This window comes from Sesamum indicum, linkage group LG13 (genome assembly GCF_026168435.1).
Source record: "Sesamum indicum cultivar Baizhima isolate 11 linkage group LG13, ASM2616843v1, whole genome shotgun sequence".
Taxonomy (NCBI): Eukaryota; Viridiplantae; Streptophyta; class Magnoliopsida; order Lamiales; family Pedaliaceae; genus Sesamum; species Sesamum indicum.
The window spans coordinates 3,456,501-3,475,635 of NC_142669.1; the positions used below are offsets into that span (position 1 = coordinate 3,456,501).

Consider the following 19,135-nt stretch of genomic DNA (forward strand, 5'->3'; position numbering starts at 1 on the left):
ATAAGTAATTGAATTACTTACAAAGAGAGATCATTAGATGCAAAAGAGCCGAAAAATAAATTAATGGCATTAATTTATATTTGGGTTTGTCCATATAATTTAATAAGTTGGATCTTATTGAATATTAAGAATAATTTGGGCTTATGTATTTAATTAGATTAAATACAAGTTGGGCTCAATTAAAGGGTTTTTTATTAAATTAGATTTAAATAAAAATACATTGGGCTTGTATTTTTATATATAAAAATCGGCCAAGCCCATTATTTTGAGCCCATGAAAAGTTCCATTGAAGGAAATAAATGACTAGCAAATTGCAATTTTGAAAAATGCAATTCTAACCATTTTAGGGATCTCTTGGAATAAAGAGAAATATACCTTGTTGAGAGTAGAATGTATTTGAAAAGATTCTTAATCATCTAAACAAAATAAATATATGAAATATAATTATTTGAGAAATAATTATAATCATAATCACACAACAGAAAAAAAAAATCCCCTCCTCTTCCATGGTAATAATTATAATCATAATCACACAACAGAAAAAAAAAATCCCCTCCTCTTCCATGGTGCTCGGCGACCCCCCTCTCTCTCTCTCTCAAAACACTTGGTGCATTTTTTCCTCTTATTCTCTTCTAACAAATAGTACGTAGAGATCCCAACTCCGGTGTGGTGTGAAAAAATTAGAGAGCTGCTATGTTGGCCTCAAGTGAAGAGCATTTCAAACGACCGTGAAAAACAAAGGTATCGTTTTTCCCTTTATGTTTTTCGATTTTATAGATTTTATATCAGCCCCATGTTTATTTTTATTTTATTACATCGAACGCCCGGGAACTCCAAGGGTACACCCCATAGATTCGTTTAGTTCTTGCGTTTATGTTTTATTATTAGGTTTTTTCTTTACTGCTTCCACCAGTGCGTTCACAGGCCGTACCATCCGATCTCTTCACATCCACGATCAAATATAAACAATCAATATATTATATCCATATAAGTATATATATAAACCCAACAATCAATATTTAATTTTCATATAAAATTTTATATGTATATATATAAACTCAATTAGCCATACTCAACTCAAATTTCAAAAAGATTCAGTTAACAAAAAGTTGTTCAACCTCCACTTTATCATCAAGTCCTATAGTTGGAAATATCATTATTTCTAATTAAGATATTATATAATATTCGTATATTTCGACCAATTTTTTGATATTCTATTTATATCGAAATTCAACTCTCCGTTTCACTTTCTTTTAAATACTACATTTCTAAGTTTTTCAAGTATATATTTAATTTATCAACTAACTAATAAAAATTCATTTAATCAAACCCCTTATATCTTTATATATATTGTTTTTATTAACATCCCTAAATTGAATTATCACGAGAATCCCATTTTTCTTATTAATAACAATAATATTTCTCAAATATAATTTTTGAATATTTTTATAAATTTTCTATCAATTTCTCACTGCTATAGAATTTAGTTAAAACACAAGACATATAATTACGCATTTGGTTAGCAGGCCCGATAGAATAGAGTAAAATAACTTAGTGATGATTAAATTTAACAAATTTAATAATTTAATTCACCAATTATAACTTTTTTAATAAATTAATTAATTAAATAATATAATTATATAAATTAATATAAACTAAAAATCTGAAGCTTCCGTACCTCTTCAGTCGCACCCTCAATTATATGTAAATGTATGTATGTGATTGTGATTTTGTGTGTGTGGATTGTTCTTACCTACTTATAACAAGGAAGGGGGATGGGGCGTTGAGGCGGGGTGGTTGGCATCCACTTGCCAATTCCCCCCTTTCATTCTATATATATATTTGCATTTTATTTAGCCTTTGTATATGGAATTGTATAGAAGTTCTCATTCAAAACTTGAGCATGAAAGTTCCTTAAATAATGTTCTGTAAAAGCGGGAAAGAAATGAACCAGACGACTAACTGCTCCTAACTAACTAGTAACAACCTTCAACAGATAAGTTGTGAAAGTACTAATAAAAGTGTGAAAAACGATTTTAATACAAAGCGAATTACACAAAGATGAGACTAAATGGACGAGGGTTGGAATTCTTGCGTTTCCTTGCTGGTGACTGAAGAATTCAGCTTGAACTTGAGGTGGCCATTCTCATCAAGAGATTTGTCTATCTATTCATTTTTATTTATCATCTAAGAAGTAGCAGGACATAAGTAATTTTCATGAAAGTACTCCTTAGACTAAAAAAAGAATATCATAATAAAAGACATAAATGAAGTAACTAAAAAAAGTTGACAATTCCTAATGTTTAAAGAAAGCAAGGCAGGTATACATGCTTGTGAAGGAACAAGGAATTTGCATGATAGAGGAAAGAAAAAGGGCACTGATGAGGTTCGGCGGCTCTGGCAGCAGCAAGCTTGGCCTCTAATCTACCTTGCCTACCTGCTCGGGAAGAGGGATCACTCCCACTTTTGCTCCTGCTCTCAGTGGGTTCGGCTATAGACGCCTTCTCCTTCTCCTTGCCTCTTTTTTTCTTCAGGCCTCGATCCTCAGAGACCTCGACCACTTCCACTTGCGTACCGGGGGTATGATCCCCCACTTCGATTGGAGAGGTCAGTTGGTCAGTAGTTGTGGCGGTTGCTGGTGATGGAGTAGGAGTTTTTGCGGGTTCTTTGGTCTTTCCCTTTCAGGCAGTTGCAGCACGCTTTAACTCGCGGTCAACTGAAGGGGGCAATGTTCCTTTCTTAGCCCTAGCTTTGTTTGCGATCCTGGCGAGCATGATTTCAAATTCTGCAAAGGAGTCAGTCAGAAGATCACTTTAAAGTGTAATAAACAAGAATGAGACTTTTGAGATCACCTAATGAGCCCTTGACTGGAATAGGAGCAGGGGAGAGGCCCATTAGCTTCAACACTTTCTCCTATAGTAGTACTTTGGGATGGTACCAAAATAGCGTTATGTAGTTGATGAGGTCGCTCTCGAACCCCTCCCCATAGGTTTCTGGTTTGGGCCTAGATTCACACCAACCTAGATAGAAGTCCTAAGATTTACCAGGTGGAGGTCAAAGAAAGAAATACCTATCACGCCTAGGACCTACATTAGACCTTAGGTCGTCCAAATAACGACAGTCCTTACGTGTGGTTAAATAGAACCACCCGGATTCTCCTGATCTTTTGGAGGCGGTAATATTGTACAGAGACCAGAAATTATCAAAGGTTGGGGCTAGGTCAAGGTGTTTCATAACAATGATGAACAGAAGAATATGACTAACAGAATTGGGAGACAGTTGCACTGGACAGACACCTAACGTAACAAGGATATTATTTACCTCACGGGGTAAAAGAAATTGTAAGCCCGCATCCAAGTGGAGGGTGGATAATGTACAATAACCCTTAAGGGGTTGATGCATGCGATCAAAAGAACGAGGAATAATGACATCATAATCGGCGGGAATATAATATCTTCTCTTTAATTGCATAGGAGTATTTTTAATGATGCTTATAATCCCTAACCATGGTTTTTGTTGCATCATATGGGTATATTTTTGAAAAATAGGGACCTCATCAGAATCGGCGGTCCCTTCAGGAAGATCAAATCGAGAGGAAGGTATGGAAGAAGCGGGATCGCGGGAAGTACCAACAGCCGCCCTTGGGGAGGTGGCTGCCTTTGCGAGAAGTACCAACAGCCTTCTCTTAAGGTCTCTGCATACAACATTAAGGCGATGGCGGCAGCCGGCGATTGTTGAGTACTGAATACCAAAATGGAGCCTTTGCCCAAGAAGCTACAACTTCATGGGTCCGATCACCCGGGAATAATATTGGTGAGTGCACCACTCACCGGAAACAATTATTTGAACTGGAGTGTTGGAATCAAATGAAACACTCTGCGCCAAGATGAAACTGGGGTTCATTGATGGAACCTTAGAGAAACCAGCCCAAATGGATCCCTTCTTTGAACTGTGGATTCGGGTTGATAGCATGGTGACAACCTGGATTTTGAACTCTATATCCAAGGACATTGTGGAGGCCTTCATGTACACGAAGTCCTCGCAAAATCTCTGGGTCAACCTTGAACAACGATATGGAGAGTGCAATAGGCCGCAACTGTATTAGATCCAGAGAGAAATCTGTTTTATGACACAAGGGAATCTTCCTCTATCATCCTATTTTACGAATATGAAGAGGTTGTGGTATGAGATGGCGGTAGGTGCACTTGTGGAGCTTGGAAAGCAATAGAAGATTCAGTTGCTTTCATGCAGCTGATGCAATTCTTAATGGAGCTCAACGATATCTTTGAGAATGTGCAACATCATTTACTGGTCATGGAGCCAATTCCTTCCATCAACAAGGCATATTCCATCATACAGAGCTTGGAGAAGCAGAAGAAAATTCAGTTGGAGTTGACTGAGGATGATAACGCAACCCTGCATGTGTGAGGTGGACAACGACCTGAGAGGAAGAAAACTAATGTTGACAAGCGGTCCTTATATTGCACGCACTGTCAGCGAACCAGGCACAGTCAGAGCACGTGCTTTATGCACCATGGGACACCTGACTGGTACAAAGAGCTCGCTGACAAAAGGAAAAAGGATGGTGGTAGCAGCAGGGGGTTCGCAGCACAGGTCGCTACTGATAGGGGCGACCTGGGACAAACTGGCATAAAGGAGAAACTGCTTCAGGAACTGATTCCGCTGATACGAAACACCGTACAATACCTCCGCAAAGCAACCAAGCTCATGTTCACGATTTTGCAGGTATGAACAGAGCTTTCACTATTTCTGAAGGTAGTGTTTTGTCCTCTTGGATTATAAATATGGGGAAAACTAACCATATAGGTGGCAGTACTAACACTTGCTAATATCACACCACTTACACATCCGACCCTTGTTCACCTGCCAGATGGGACCTTACAATCCGTAACAAATACAGGGAGTGCTTACCTTCACAAAAATCTTCCTCTCACTGATGTGTTATTTGTCCCCTCTTTCAAATTTAATCTCTTATCCGTACATAGAATCTGCTCTTCCTTGATGATTGAGGTTATTTTTCACCCTTCTCATTGCCTTTTTCAGGACCGGAAGAATAAAATCGTCATAGCAGTTGGCAAGTAAGTTAAAAATTTTTACTGCTTAGATGCGACCTCATTTGATCCCAATGTTATTCACAACTTTGTTCACGAACATACCACTTGTTCTGTACTTCACTACAATGACAGTGATTTATGGCACAGTAAATTGGGCCACCCTTCATCTAATGTAATCAAGCATATTCGTGCTCCAGAAATAAAACATAATTCCATTTCTATTGGACAAAATTGCGATGTCTGTCCTTTAGCCAAGCAGCAAAGGTTGCCTTTCTCTCATAGTACAACTAGTTCGCTATCCACCTTCGAACTATACACATCAACCTGTGGGGACCTTGCCACATTAGCTCGCTCACTGGTTGAAATTATTTTCTTACCTAAGTGGATGACTTTAGTCGAGCAACATGGACATTTCTCCTCAAATATAAGTCACAGACGCCCACAAACCTTATGTAATTTCTTTACCATGGTGCGAAACCAATTTCAAAAATAAGTTTAGGTCGTTCGTTCGGACAATGGGACTAAGTTCGTGAACTTCCAGTGTCAGCTCTTTTTCAGTCTTTGGGTATAATCCACTAAATTTTCTGTCCATACACACCTTAACAAAAGGAGGTGGTAGAGCGTAATCACAAACACGTCCTCGTTGTAGCTCGAGCCTTGCTCTTCCAGTCACATCTCCCTAATCATTTTTGGGGAAAATCTGTCCTTACCGCGACCTACCTCAAAAACAGACTACCTACCTTAGAGAAATCCCCATTTGAGTTTTTGGGTGCTTGTGTTATGCGACGAACATTCGACCACACAAGCACAATTTTGATGAACGAGCCACTAAATGTGTTTTTCTTGGTTACTGTCATTCGAAAAAGGCTTACAAAGTTTATGACATCGCTAAACAAACACCCTACACTTCCAGAGACGTGATTTTTCATGAACACTCTTTTCCATTCCAAGAAACTCCACCCGACCCGCCTAATGTTTCCCTACCTGTTCCCCTCCCTGACTGAGACTCCCCCTCTTCTCCAAGATCGGGTTGCAAGGTAGGTCATCCTTCATCATCTAACTCCACTAATCCCCAATCTCCTATGATAACACCTCCTGCTCCTCCTAACCCTCTTAGCAGGTCGCAGAGAATTACTTCTAAGCCCTCTTGGCTTAATGACTATGTGTGTAACTGTTCTTCATCTATTCCACTTACACTCCTACATCCTTAAGTACTGCACATATACGTTTTGTTGCCCACTTATATATTTTGCAGGAGCCAAAATCTTATGTACAGGCTAGCAGGGATGCGAACTGGGTGGACGCTATGAATCAGGAGCTCGTAGCTCTTGCGGCCAATGACACATGGACTCTTATCCCATTGCCTCCGGAAACGCAACCTATCGAGGCGCGATGGGTATACGAATTGAAACTTCACCTAGACAGGTCGATAAATTGGTACAAGGCGCGTCTTCTTGCAAAAGGTTACAATCAGATAGAGGGAGTTGACTATTTTGACTCCTTTTCACCTGTTGCTAAATCTGTCACGGTTCGCATCTTCTTGTGTTTGGAAGCATCCCGCTCCTAGCCTTTGTTCCAACTAGACATCAATAATGCATTCCTTCATAGATTCCTAAATGAGGATGTGCGCTTAATATAGTTGGCCGGTTTGCCTATATTCTCTACTATAGGCTATTTATCCGTCCATATAGACAAGGGACGGCATTGCCTTGACCGATCAGATAACTAACTGCTGTACATGGTTCCCACCGAGGGTTTACTTAGTGTACTCGCAGGGTACGACTGCAAGTTGCAGCGGTCTCTATACGGGCTCAAGTAGGCTTTGCGGCTACAGAACCTCGAGCTCACCAGCAAACTACTAAGTTTCGATTTACTCCTAGCCATGAACACTGCCTTTCCGTCAAGCACACAGACTCTGAGTTCACTGCCCTTCTCGTCTATGTTGACGACATTCTCCTGACTGGATCCACAGAAGTCTCTATTCGATATATCAAGGCCTATTTAGATTAGTTGTTCACCATTAAGGATTTTGGAGATGCTAAATACATCCTCAAACATGAACTAGCTTGCTCCTCGGATGGTATCCATGTGACGCAACATAAATATCTTCAGGATATCTCGGTAGATACCTCAATGCTTGATGCAAGCCCACCCCCCACTCCTTTGCCCTCTTAAGTAAAGTTGGTCGCTGACGATGGATCACTACTGCCTGACCCCGGGACTTACAAGCGCCTCATAGGACGCCTCTTGTATTGGGCTTCACTCGCCCTGATCTCTCCTTCGTTGTTCAACAGCTCAGTCAGTTCCTCCAGGCACCTTGCACCTCTCATTGGAATGCTGCTCTCCATGTTCTCCGCTAGCATCGAGGTACTCCCTCCACTGGCCTCTTCTTCCCTTCTCTCCATGCTGCTGCTGATTTTGCTAGCTTCCTTCCCAAGATGGACCTCTCTTCCTCGGCTCCATCATGAGGGGGGTTGTGAACAAAGCGAGTCCATAAGGTTGCAGGCTTTATCGAGGTGGCATCACTATCCCTCCAGTCAAGCAAAACCTTGGTTTTATAGGTCGCCAGCGACCTCAACCACTCAGTTTTGTTCTTTTCTGTACAGTTTTGCTATTTTGTCTTTTTTTGTATTTTATTACGATGTTTTGATTATTTTGTAGATTTGGTTAAGTTAACAATTGGTTAGCTAGATTCCTTTTAGTTGTATTTATACTAGTTTCTCATTGTATTTTCAGGATGATGAATGAATACTAGCTTTTCTCCACATTGTTTTTGAGAATGGGAACACTGTATTTCGCTTATAATTTGTGATCATTTGCACCCCCCTCCCCCTAAAAGAATAGGATGAACTATATGAATAGAGATCAACATTTGGAAGATAATGGAGACTAGAAGAGTGCAAGGCATAAAGAGGGCTGGAGAAGCAAATTCATTTCATGAAATTTGCATAGATTAGTAATAACTAACATTCGCAATGGTACAACTGTTTTACTTAGAACTTCCACGTCATGGAGTAAAGCTATAAGATATTAATTGATGTGGTCCTGATTTTGAATAAGGGATGAGATGGAAATTTACCCTCACTCGATAGTACAATCAGATATAGATCAAGTCTAGTGAGAGAATATTTTAGGAACGGCTGTAATGAGTGGTCAAATCAATGAATAGTAACCTTATTTTAAAAATAATATTTTCAGTATTTATAGTGGTGTTGAGAGTTATGTAGCGTGGTAGAGTATATATATTTATTGTGTGGCTTAAATAGTAAAAAAATAGTTGTTTAACCTTATAAATAAATATATATTATCAACATATACATCATACAACATAGAAGACCAAACGATTTAAGGAAAAAATGCAATATTCAAACAAAATCCTAACACATTTAAGCAAAATATATGAAAGGCATTCATAACATCACAAAATGATTCCAAGTGAATGTAAAATCGAAAATAATGTCAAGCATGTTAAGATGTGAAGATTGATTTGACATGTTGCCAAAGATGTTGAAGAAGTCAAGGATGACCCGGTCCAACTTAGAAATCCCAAGTTGAGTTGGAGACTGTAAGTCAAGTCAAGGATGACCCAGTCCAACTTAGAAATCCCAAGTTGAGTTGGAGACTCTAGGTCAAGTCAAGGATGATCCGGTTCAACTTAGAAATCCCAAGTTGAGTTGGAGACTCTAAGTTATGGCTATAAATACTCTTATTGGCATTGTTTTGTAGTGCAGAGTAGAGAGAAAAACATATAAGTGTTCTGTGTAATCGAGAGAGAAAAGAAAGAGTTGAGACGAGAGTAAGTGTTGTCTTTCACGTGTGGTGAAGACTTATATACAGGTGAGTGTGTGTTGTACTCCTCAATTTTCCTCCTCTTTGAGTGTTTTCTCCTGGCTTGGTATCGCCTCCAGACGTAGGATTTATATCCGAACTAGGTTAACAAATTCGTGTGTCTTTTATTGCCTTCATATTCTAGATTGTCCATCTTGACCAGGTCCATTCTCTAAATATCCGAATGCAGAAAATAATCCGAATGCAAAATGGCGTTGCTGAGAGGATGAACAGAACACTGAATGAGCGTGCGAGATGCATGCGATTGAAGAGCGGACTGCCAAAGATGTTTTGGGCAGATGCAGTCAACACGACTGCTTTCTTGATCAATCGAGGGCCTTCTGTCCCGTTGAACAACAGGATACCAGAAGAGGTTTGGAGTGGTAAGAAAGTGGATCTTTCTTTCTTACGTACTTTTGGTTGTTCAACCTATATTTTGAACTATGATCGGACTAAGCTGGATGCTAAGTCGATTAAATGTACATTCATTGGGTATGGGACTGACGAATTTGGATATAGATTTTGGGATGATCAAAACCAGAAAATAATTCGCAGCAGGAATGTTATATTCAATGAGGATGTAATGTACAACGACGGGAAGGTAAGCCCGAATGATGACAAGAAGGAAAGGGAAATTTGTTGATCTCAATATTTCAAATTCTGGGATCATGAGACCAGCAGATACAGATTCAGTGGGAGTTCAGACGGACGAAACCAAACAGACGGAGATAGAGCCAGAACCAGCATCGGAGGAACCGATTGCTAAAAGCAGCACACCTTTGGCACTGGGTCGAGAACCGAGGCTGAGAAAGGCCCCAGATAGGTACTCCCCCTCTCTTTATTACTTGCTTTTGTCTGATTGTGGAGAACCCGAATATTACGCAGAGGCAGTCAACGATGCCCACAAGAGCAAGTGGGAGCTTGCGATGAACGACGAGATGAACTCGTTGAAGAAAAACGACATATGGGAATTGTGCCAGCTCCAAAAAGAAAAGAAGGCCCTACAGAACAGATGGGTCTATCGGGTTAAGGAAGAATCAGATAGGAAGAAGCGGTACAAGGCAAGACTCATAGTAAAGGAATTCCAACAAAGATACGGTATTGACTTTACTGATGTTTTTACACCTGTTGTCAAGTTAATTACTATTCGCCTTATGTTGAGCATGGTAGCGACAGAAAACTTGGAGTTACAACAGATGGATGTGAAGACAGCCTTCCTACACGGGGATCTTGAGGAGGAGATATACATGGTACAGCCAGAGGGGTATAATGGAGATGATGAACAGGTGTGTCGCCTGAAGAAAAGCCTGTATGGATTGAAACAGGCTCCACGGCAGTGGTACAGGAAGTTTGATAACTTCATGCTAGAGATAGGTTTCTCTAGATGCAACGCTGATCATTGCTGCTACGTGAAGAGGTTCGATGACTTTTTATCATTCTACTCCTGTATGTTGATGACATGTTGATAGCAAGATAAAATGTCAAGGAAATCAATAGGCTCAAGGATCAGTTGTCGAGGAAGTTTGACATGAAAGATCTTGGCGAAGTAAGGCAGATATTGGGCATGAAAATCAAAAGGGACAAAGATACTGGTAAATTGTGGTTATCTCAATCTGATTAGATTGAGAAGGTATTATGCAGATTCAAGATGGAAAATGCAAAATCGGTTGGAATGCCATTGGGAAATCAGTTCAAACTATCCAACAGTGATTCGCCACAGACTGACTCCGAACGTGGAAAGATGAGAGTCACACCGTATGCCTCAGCAATTGGGAGCATGATGTATGCTATGATCTGTACTCGACCGGATATAGCACATGCAGTGGGAGTAGTTAGCCGTTTTATGAGCAATCCAGGAGTGATGCACTGGAAAGCTGTGAAATGGATTCTTAGGTACCTAAAGGGTACTAAGGACCGAGCATTGGTGTTTGGTAAAGGCAAGCTTACCTTGTTTGGGTTTGTTGACGCTGATTTTGCAGGGAGTGACTATGACAGAAGGAGGAGCACTACGGGGTACGTGTTCACATATGGCGGTACAACCGTATCCTGGGTCTCAAAGCTGCAGAAGGTTGTCACACTGTCCACAACGGAAGCTGAGTACGTGGCAGTTACTGAGGCGGCTAAGGAACTCATTTGGCTGCAACACTTCTTGGGTGAATTAGGAAAACCTCAGGCAGATATGATTCTTCATAGCGATAGCCAGAGTACGATCCATCTGGCAAAGAATCCCGCGTTCCATTCACGGACAAAGCACATCGAGATCAAGTACCATTTCATCTGACAACTTCTGGAGAAGAAGGCACTGCAGCTGGAGAAAATCCAAGGAGAAAAGAACCCTGCAGACATGTTGACCAAGGCGGTTGCGATGGAGAAGTTGAATCTGTGTACGGCTTCGACTGGCCTTGATGACTAGAGTGGACAAACCCGACGGTACCAAGAAAGAAGTGGAGAAAAGCTAATCAATCTTCAAGTGGGAGATTGTTAGGATGTGAAGATTGATTTGACATGTTGCCAAAGATGTTGAAGAAGTCAAGGATGACCCGGTCCAACTTAGAAATCCCAAGTTGAGTTGGAGACTCTAAGTCAAGTCAAGGATGGCCCAGTCCAACTTAGAAATCCCAAGCTGAGTTGGAGACTCTAGGTCAAGTCAAGGATGATCCGGTTTAACTTAGAAATCCCAAGTTGAGTTGGAGACTCTAAGTTATGGCTATAAATACTCTTATTGGCATTGTTTTGTAGTGCAGAGTAGAGAGAAAAACATATAAGTTTTCTGTGTAATCGAGAGAGAAAAGAAAGAGTTGAGACGAGAGTGAGGTTGTCTTTCACGTGTGGTAAAGACTTACATACAGGTGTGTGTGTGTTGTACTCCTCAATTTTCCTCCTCTTTGAGTGTTTTCTCCTGGCTTGGTATCGCCTCCAGACGTAGGATTTATATCCGAATTGGGTTAACAAATTCGTGTGTCTTTTATCGCTTTCATATTCCAGAATGTCCATCTTGACCAGGTCCATTCGCTAACAAAGCATGTGGCAAAATAACCCTGCTACAATAAAACCCTCCACCGACTTTCCCCAACTCCTAATGATGAGCGATCTTGATGGGCGAACTACTCCACTTCAAGGCCAACCCCTAACCATTGTCTCTACAGTACAAATTGTTTTCCTTCCAGGGACCTTTAGAGGAAACAAACCAGCCCAAGAATTTACATGCCTTGTGTGGACAGAAGCTGAAATATCGCGCATCGTCAGTAGAAGAAGACAATTCAGCCACTTGGCGGAGAGTACACAAGGCGTGAAAGCCTTCTAGAGTTAGGCGGCCCTAACTCTCGAAGTCGATGTCACCACCCCTCAAACCACATAAAGGAACTCGGCGTAAACTGGCTAACACAAATACCATAACTCTGGATTACCGTGACAAGTAAGGAATGAGGAGGAATAGAAAACCCGCTGTGAAAAGAAGCAGCATAAATAGTGAAACACCTGTCAGGAGGGTACCTAATCCTTCGGGCAGAAGATGGAAGAATAAACTTCTGCTCAGAAGGCACCCTAAATTTTCTCTGAATAACCACAAGATGTTCTCGAGTAAGAATACTATCGCATGTGCCCAACATCCAACACACGACCCCGTGGTTCATAACACCATGGAATACCCTGATGCCTCCCATCATCAACGCAAAACACTAACATAATACTCGATCGACTCAACACCTCATAAGCTTCGGCCTCCTCACTCTCACTTTCAAACCCCCGCCCTCAGTTTTGTCCTCCTCATTCCCAACTTCCTCATTTTCACTCTTGCCCCACTCCTCATAGACATCTGCACCTTCGCTACCAAACACGACCTCATCCACTTGTTCGCTAGGCCTAGACCCAATGGAGTTGTTCAACTCAAAATCATATATGTCCTCTAAATTCTCACCCGATTCAAAAGAAGTACTTAGGCAAACTCATAATCGTAGCAATGTGGTCAGGTGAATAACCTTCTAGATATGGAGGAAAGTCACGCCACGCATTATTAGATGTAGAATACTCAACATGAGGAAAAAGTTCGCATCCCCTTCATCTCCAACCCTGCACGAGGAAGGGGGGGACCGCATCCCTCAGCTCAAGGCTCTGCCTTGAGCTAACCCCCGTTTCGGAAAACCGCACTTCTCCAGCCCCCCGTTCTCCAACCGAGCACCACCAAAATCTTGGCCGCTCCGCATTTCAATTAATCAAAAGAGAAAATACAATACAAAGCAACTACAACAAAAAACTAACTAGAGAGGGTGGAAGAATTACTTTTACTTGCCATTTGAAGAGGAGGGAATGTGGCAAATTGAATGGGAGAGGAAACAAATATAGTGAGGGATATGGATGGAGAACAATTAATGGCTTCCCACCCACCCACTCCCATGTATTAAACTCAAGTCTTTTTCTCTTAGGAAATTGTTTATTCTCGAACAAAATACTTCACCAAATATTAAATATTTCATCCAAGAGTAGGGGCTATATAATGTAGATGTTGGTAATATATGTTTATTTACAAGGGTAGAAAAGTATTTTTCTTACTATGTAAGCCACACAATGAGTACATACACTTTAGCACACTGCATAACTTTTAACACCACTATAAATACTCAATATATTATTTTTTAAAAGAAGGTTACTATTCATTGATTTGGCCACTCATTACATCCTATCCCGAAAAATTTTCCCACTAAATTTGAATTATTTCTGATTGTGTTGTTGTGTCGAGGCTAAATTTCCCGTCTCATCGCTTATTCAAAATCAGAACCACATCACAATTTATTGTAGAAGCTCAAATAATTATCTTCTCAGCAACCTGAATAATACAAGGCCATGGATTATAACTGCACATATGAAAACAGTAAGATATTGCCTACCTAAAACCAGAATATAACAATGATTTCCTTTGGTCCTTGGTGTCAATCTAGTATAGTTTACAAGATATTCACACCCATAAACTACTACAAAAACTTTATCAGAATAAGTCAAGATGCTGCATAATCATTTAGCAAAGCTAGTCACTCTATCGGTCCTAGCACACAAAAATGCTAACAATGGCAGATCATTTAGTTTTTGGATTTCCTTCATCATTTTACAGACGAAGTTAATTAAGATATAAAAATGTTAATTTGTTTGTTAGCAACAAACATTAAACAATGACATTCTGCTCTTTTCAACAACATTAAACATTAATTTTGCGATTTGTAAAAGTAGAAATCACAAATCCATTTCAATATTAAACTACTGCCCCTAAATACTTGGATCAGAAAGGTAAAAAAGAGGGGAAAAAGAAAAAATGAAGACGGAATTTTACCGGCAAAACAAAGCAAAAGAGAAGCCAACCTTTTTTTTTGATATACTCTTTTCCTTCGGCCACAACTAACTGTGCAATCCCCTTCTTTCAACTCCGATGAGAGGAGCAAGGAATCTTTCAACTTCGGCAGCACATTGGCGAGTTGTTGATCAACGGTGCACCGGTGAGTTGTTGTGCCAGCGCACGGGCGAGAAAAGAAAGAGAAGAGACATCCTCGTAGAGAGTTGCAATTTCGGATTTAGGTTAGTCAATAAAGAAAATTTGGGGGTAGCAACTTTTAAAAAAATATTTAGCCAAAAAAGAAAAAAGATTTAGGAAAAAATCAATTGGTTTCAATTTTGTCTTTGTTTCCATTAAAAATTTTAAGACAGAGACAAAGATAGATTTTATAAAAAAAGAATAAACTTCAAGATTCATATTTGAGATGAGACAAAGACGGAAATAATAACAATATCAAAGATATTTTTCTAAAATCCATCTTTGATTCCGTCTCAAATTCTGAGAATCTAAGATGAAAATATTCCATCATAAGTTTTTTATTTTATTACAAAATCAACGATGGAATATTTTTCATATTTAATTTTCTTTTTTTAATGCCTATCCGTCAAAAATTCTGTCAATACATTACAACTTTATTTTATAATTTTAGGATGAAATTTTTTTTCGCGGTTCAACCTATCTTTAAAAGGTGAAATTTATTGATAAATATATTTCCATCTCATAAGGCTTGCTCTCGGGCCTCGATTGAGTTGGTCCATGGGTTAGACTTAGTTTAAAAAAAGACCGAATTGTAGCCCATTTAATGGCTAGAACCACCCTAAGACCAATCTTGAACAGTATTAGGTTAGTCTTGAACCGAGTTTTTCTTATTTGATTTTTGCCAATCTTTGGTCGTTACGGCCTATTGTGCATCTTAAGCTATAACCATGGCAAAACTTTTAGATGCCAATCCATCCCAATAAAACTAATTCCAAATCTTGAGTTGTGAAATTCCATCACAAAATTCTGAGAACATACCACGCCCTTTTGGCAACACAATTTCCTCCCTAAATCCAGCTTAGATTTTCTCCATCACTAATAAAAATGGTCATTGCAAAAATTTGTTGTTGCAAAGTTTGCGTTTCGTTCCTTGTCAAAATAACAGCATTCACAACGGACATTCGCACCCATTAAAATGTTTTGGATGGGCACTAATATTCACCACAAATATTTTGCGATAGGATCTGTTGCGATTTCCACTTGGTGGTCACTGTAGGGTATAACCCTCCAGTGGTATTTCCTTCCAAATATATCCTATCAACTATTACACGAGATGGAGTACGAAACTCCTCAACAATTACAGGCCGAATACACCAAATATTTACAGAGATGAATATTACAGAAAAATAGAGGAAATGAACAAAGAAACAGTACTGTTTGAATGTGGCTCAGGAGAAACAGTACTGTTTGAATGTGGCTCACAGAAATATATCACAAAGACTGAGGGAGGAAAAACAGATTTTCTCAAGTTCGGCCGAGATCAGGGGGGAGAAGAACCTCCGTACTTATAGGCTAAGAGACACCCGGAGAGAGTCCGTTAGGCGGTTTCTCAAGAGCTATTAGGTTGGCTCTTGATAACCGCCGGAAACAGAGAAGAGAGAGAGAACAACAGCTGTGTCGGTTTGAAAGAGGGAGAGAGGGGAAGAGGGAAGCGGCGGAAACCGCATGAGGAGAGAGAGAGAGCTGATTAGGTTTGTAGATGAGAGAGTATATATATAGTCAAACCGGGTCGGACTGGGTGGAGCGGGTCAGGTACCGGGTAGGGGCCTCCAAGTGACGGTGGGCTTGGTGTGAGTGGGCCTTTGTATTTGGGCCATTATATCTAACATACCCCACCTTGGACCAAATACCCAATGGTATAGGTCAGGGGTTTATGGATCTGGTTTTCTCATCATTGCCAAGAAATACTCCTTGGATGTACCTGCATTAAAGAGACACTAAAACACAGAAATGTTAGTCAGGGTTTAACAGGAGTATTTTCAAACACTTACAGAACTTTTCTATTGGCAAGCACTTAGTGCCCATATCTGCAGGATTTTCGTCCGAACTGATCTTTTCTAACCTTATCTCATTTTTCCCCACAATATCACGAATGAAATGATACCTAACATCTATATGTTTAGTCCTATCATGAAAAACAGGGTTTCTACATAATTGAATAGCAGATTGACTGTCAGAGAAAATCACAGGTTTTTCTTTTAAGAAGCCGATTTCATTAAGGAGCCCACTAAGCCATAACGCTTCTTTGAAAGCCTCTGTAGTAGCAATATATTCAGCTTCAGTCGTAGATAAAGCAACAATGTGTTGGAGTTGAGATTTCCAACTAATGCATGAATTGCAGAATGTAAACATGTAGGAGGTGGTGGATTTACGACTGTCCCTATCATTCGCGTAATTAGAATCTACATAGCCAATAAGATGTGCATGAGCAGAATGTTTAGAAAATTTAATACCAACATTTCCAGATCCACGCAAATATCTAAGCAACCATTTCAATGCTTCCCAATGAGGGGACCAGGATTTGACATATATCTACTCAAACAACTGATGGCATAGGCAACATCAGGTCTAGTGCACACCATAAGGAACATAATAGAACCTATCACATTAGAATAGGGGATCTTACTCATTTTTTGCATTTCACTTTCAGGTTGGGGGCATTGATTTTTACTGAGTTGAAAATGGGCAATCAAGGGAACAACAGTAGGTTTAGAATTTTCCATAGCAATTTTTTTAAGAACAGACAACAGATAAGTTTTTTGGTTCAAAAGAATGGAGGATGTTTTTCAGTCTCTAATAATACACATACCAAGAATCTGTTTTGCGTTACCAAGATTTTTCATTTCAAAAGTTTTGCATAGATCATTTTGAAGACAATGGATAAGTTGTAAGCTAGAACTTGCAATTAACATGTCATCAACATATAGTACCAAAAAAATCGGAGTAGTATCAACATATTTGAAATAGAGGCAGTGATCATAGTTACTCCTAGAGAAATTTAAAGACAGCATAAATTCATCAAATTTTTTATTCTATTGACGTGGTGACTGTTTCAAGCCATATAAAGATTTTTTCAACAAACAAACATGATCAGGTTTAGAAAGATCAGAAAAATCGAAGGGTTGATTCATGTAAATATTCTCATCCAAGTCACCATACAAGAATGCAGTTTTAACGTCCATCTGTTTTAATTCCCAATCATAATAGGCAGTGAGAGCAAGTATAATTCTGACAGTAGTGTATTTAACAACAGGCGAAAAAATTTCATTGTAGTCTATGCCTTCTTTTTGTGGGAAGCCCTTAGCAACAAGTCTAGCTTTATATTTTAAGGGGTTTTCTTGTTTTATTTTGAACAACCATTTACAATCGACAACGGACGCATTTTTGGGTTTAGGAACTAGGATCCATGTTTTATTGTCTTTAAGTGATTTCATTTCTTCTTTCATGGCACTAAGCCATTTGTCACTTTTTAAAGCCTCTTCAGCACTAGATGGTTCTCCTAGTTCGGTATTTAGACTTGTGTGAAAATCCCTAAGTTTTTAAGGTATCCTAGTTTGTCTTCTGTCCCTATCTCTAGCAAGTTGGTAGTTATCTAGGGGGTTGATTAATGGGTTTGTATCTCCTATGCTTTCAAGATTTTCTGCATTTTGTTCTTGGTTATTGTTGTCTAATCCCTCCCCTTCTTGGTTATCCTCTAAGTCTACTTTATTAAAAGTGGTTTCTTGTTCTATGGGTTGGGTCTTTTCTAAACAAGGCATCTCATTTTCATTAAACGTAACGTCTCTACTAATCACAACTTTAAAGCCAGGTTGACTCTTAACCCATAATCTATACCCTTTCACCCCTTCAGGATAACCAATAAAAATACATTTGAGAGATCTAGGTTCAAGTTTATCAACATTTTGATGAACAAAAGCAGAACATCCAAACACAAGTAAGCAGGAAAGATCAGGCAATTTTCCATTCCACATAAAATCAGGGGTTTTCCAGATAATGGCACAGAGGGAGACATGTTTATTAAATGTGCAGCAGTTAGGACAGCTTCTCCCCAAAACGTTTTAGGCAATCCAGAACTAATCAATAGGCATCTCACTTTATCAAGTAGTGTTCGATTCATGCGTTCAGCTACTCCGTTTTGTTGAGGAGTATAAGGATTAGTCTTATGCCTTCTTACACCAAATTTATCACACATTTCAGAAAACTGTTGGTTACAGAATTCTAAGCCATTATCAGTTCTAAGAGATTTCAACTTTCTACTAGTTTGGTTTTCAACAAAAATTTTCTATTTTTCAAACTTGTCAAAAACTTCAGATTTATGCTTCATTAAGAAAACAAACACTTTACGAGAATAGTTATCAATGATAGACAGGAAATATCTATTACCACCATGGGTAGTCACATTAGAAGGACCCCAAACATCCGCATGAACATAATCTAAAATGCAAGTGGACATAGATGGATTTGGGGAAGGGGATGTAGGAAAATGAACTCTATGATGTTTCCCGATGACGCATTCATCACAAAAATCCAATTTGTCGATTTTTTCATTCAAAATACCGTCCTTTTTTAAGAATTCAAGACCTTTCATGCTTATGTGTCCATGTCTTTTATGCCAAAGAGTGGTCTTATTGTTTTCAAAAACAGATGCAGCAATATTTTCATAAGTAGCAGTGCAGATTTAAAGGTTCCGTTTTCGTTCAGCTTTAAAAACAACCAATGATCCTTTCAAAATTTTCATAGTCCCTTTTCCCCATCTACCTTCTAACCCGTCTTCCTCTAATGCAGCACATGATATTAGATTGTGACTTAAGTCAGGTACGTATCTAACATTTTTCAAAACCATTTTATGACCTCCTTCAAAGCACAATGAAAT

General features: G+C 39.3%; 1 long non-coding RNA gene and 1 pseudogene across 1 annotated transcript; both read right to left on the reverse strand.

Moving 5' to 3' along the window:
* Window positions 1-2,254: 2,254 nt before the first annotated feature.
* On the reverse strand, window positions 2,255-14,453 carry LOC148784380 (uncharacterized). The gene is made up of 2 exons (XR_016063770.1): window positions 14,253-14,453; window positions 2,255-2,785 (listed from the first exon to the last, which is right to left on the reverse strand). It is a non-coding gene; the product is annotated as an uncharacterized LOC148784380 (long non-coding RNA).
* A 1,680-nt stretch (window positions 14,454-16,133) lies between these two features.
* LOC110011322 (secreted RxLR effector protein 161 pseudogene) lies at window positions 16,134-16,892 on the reverse strand (annotated as a pseudogene).
* Window positions 16,893-19,135: the final 2,243 nt, after the last annotated feature.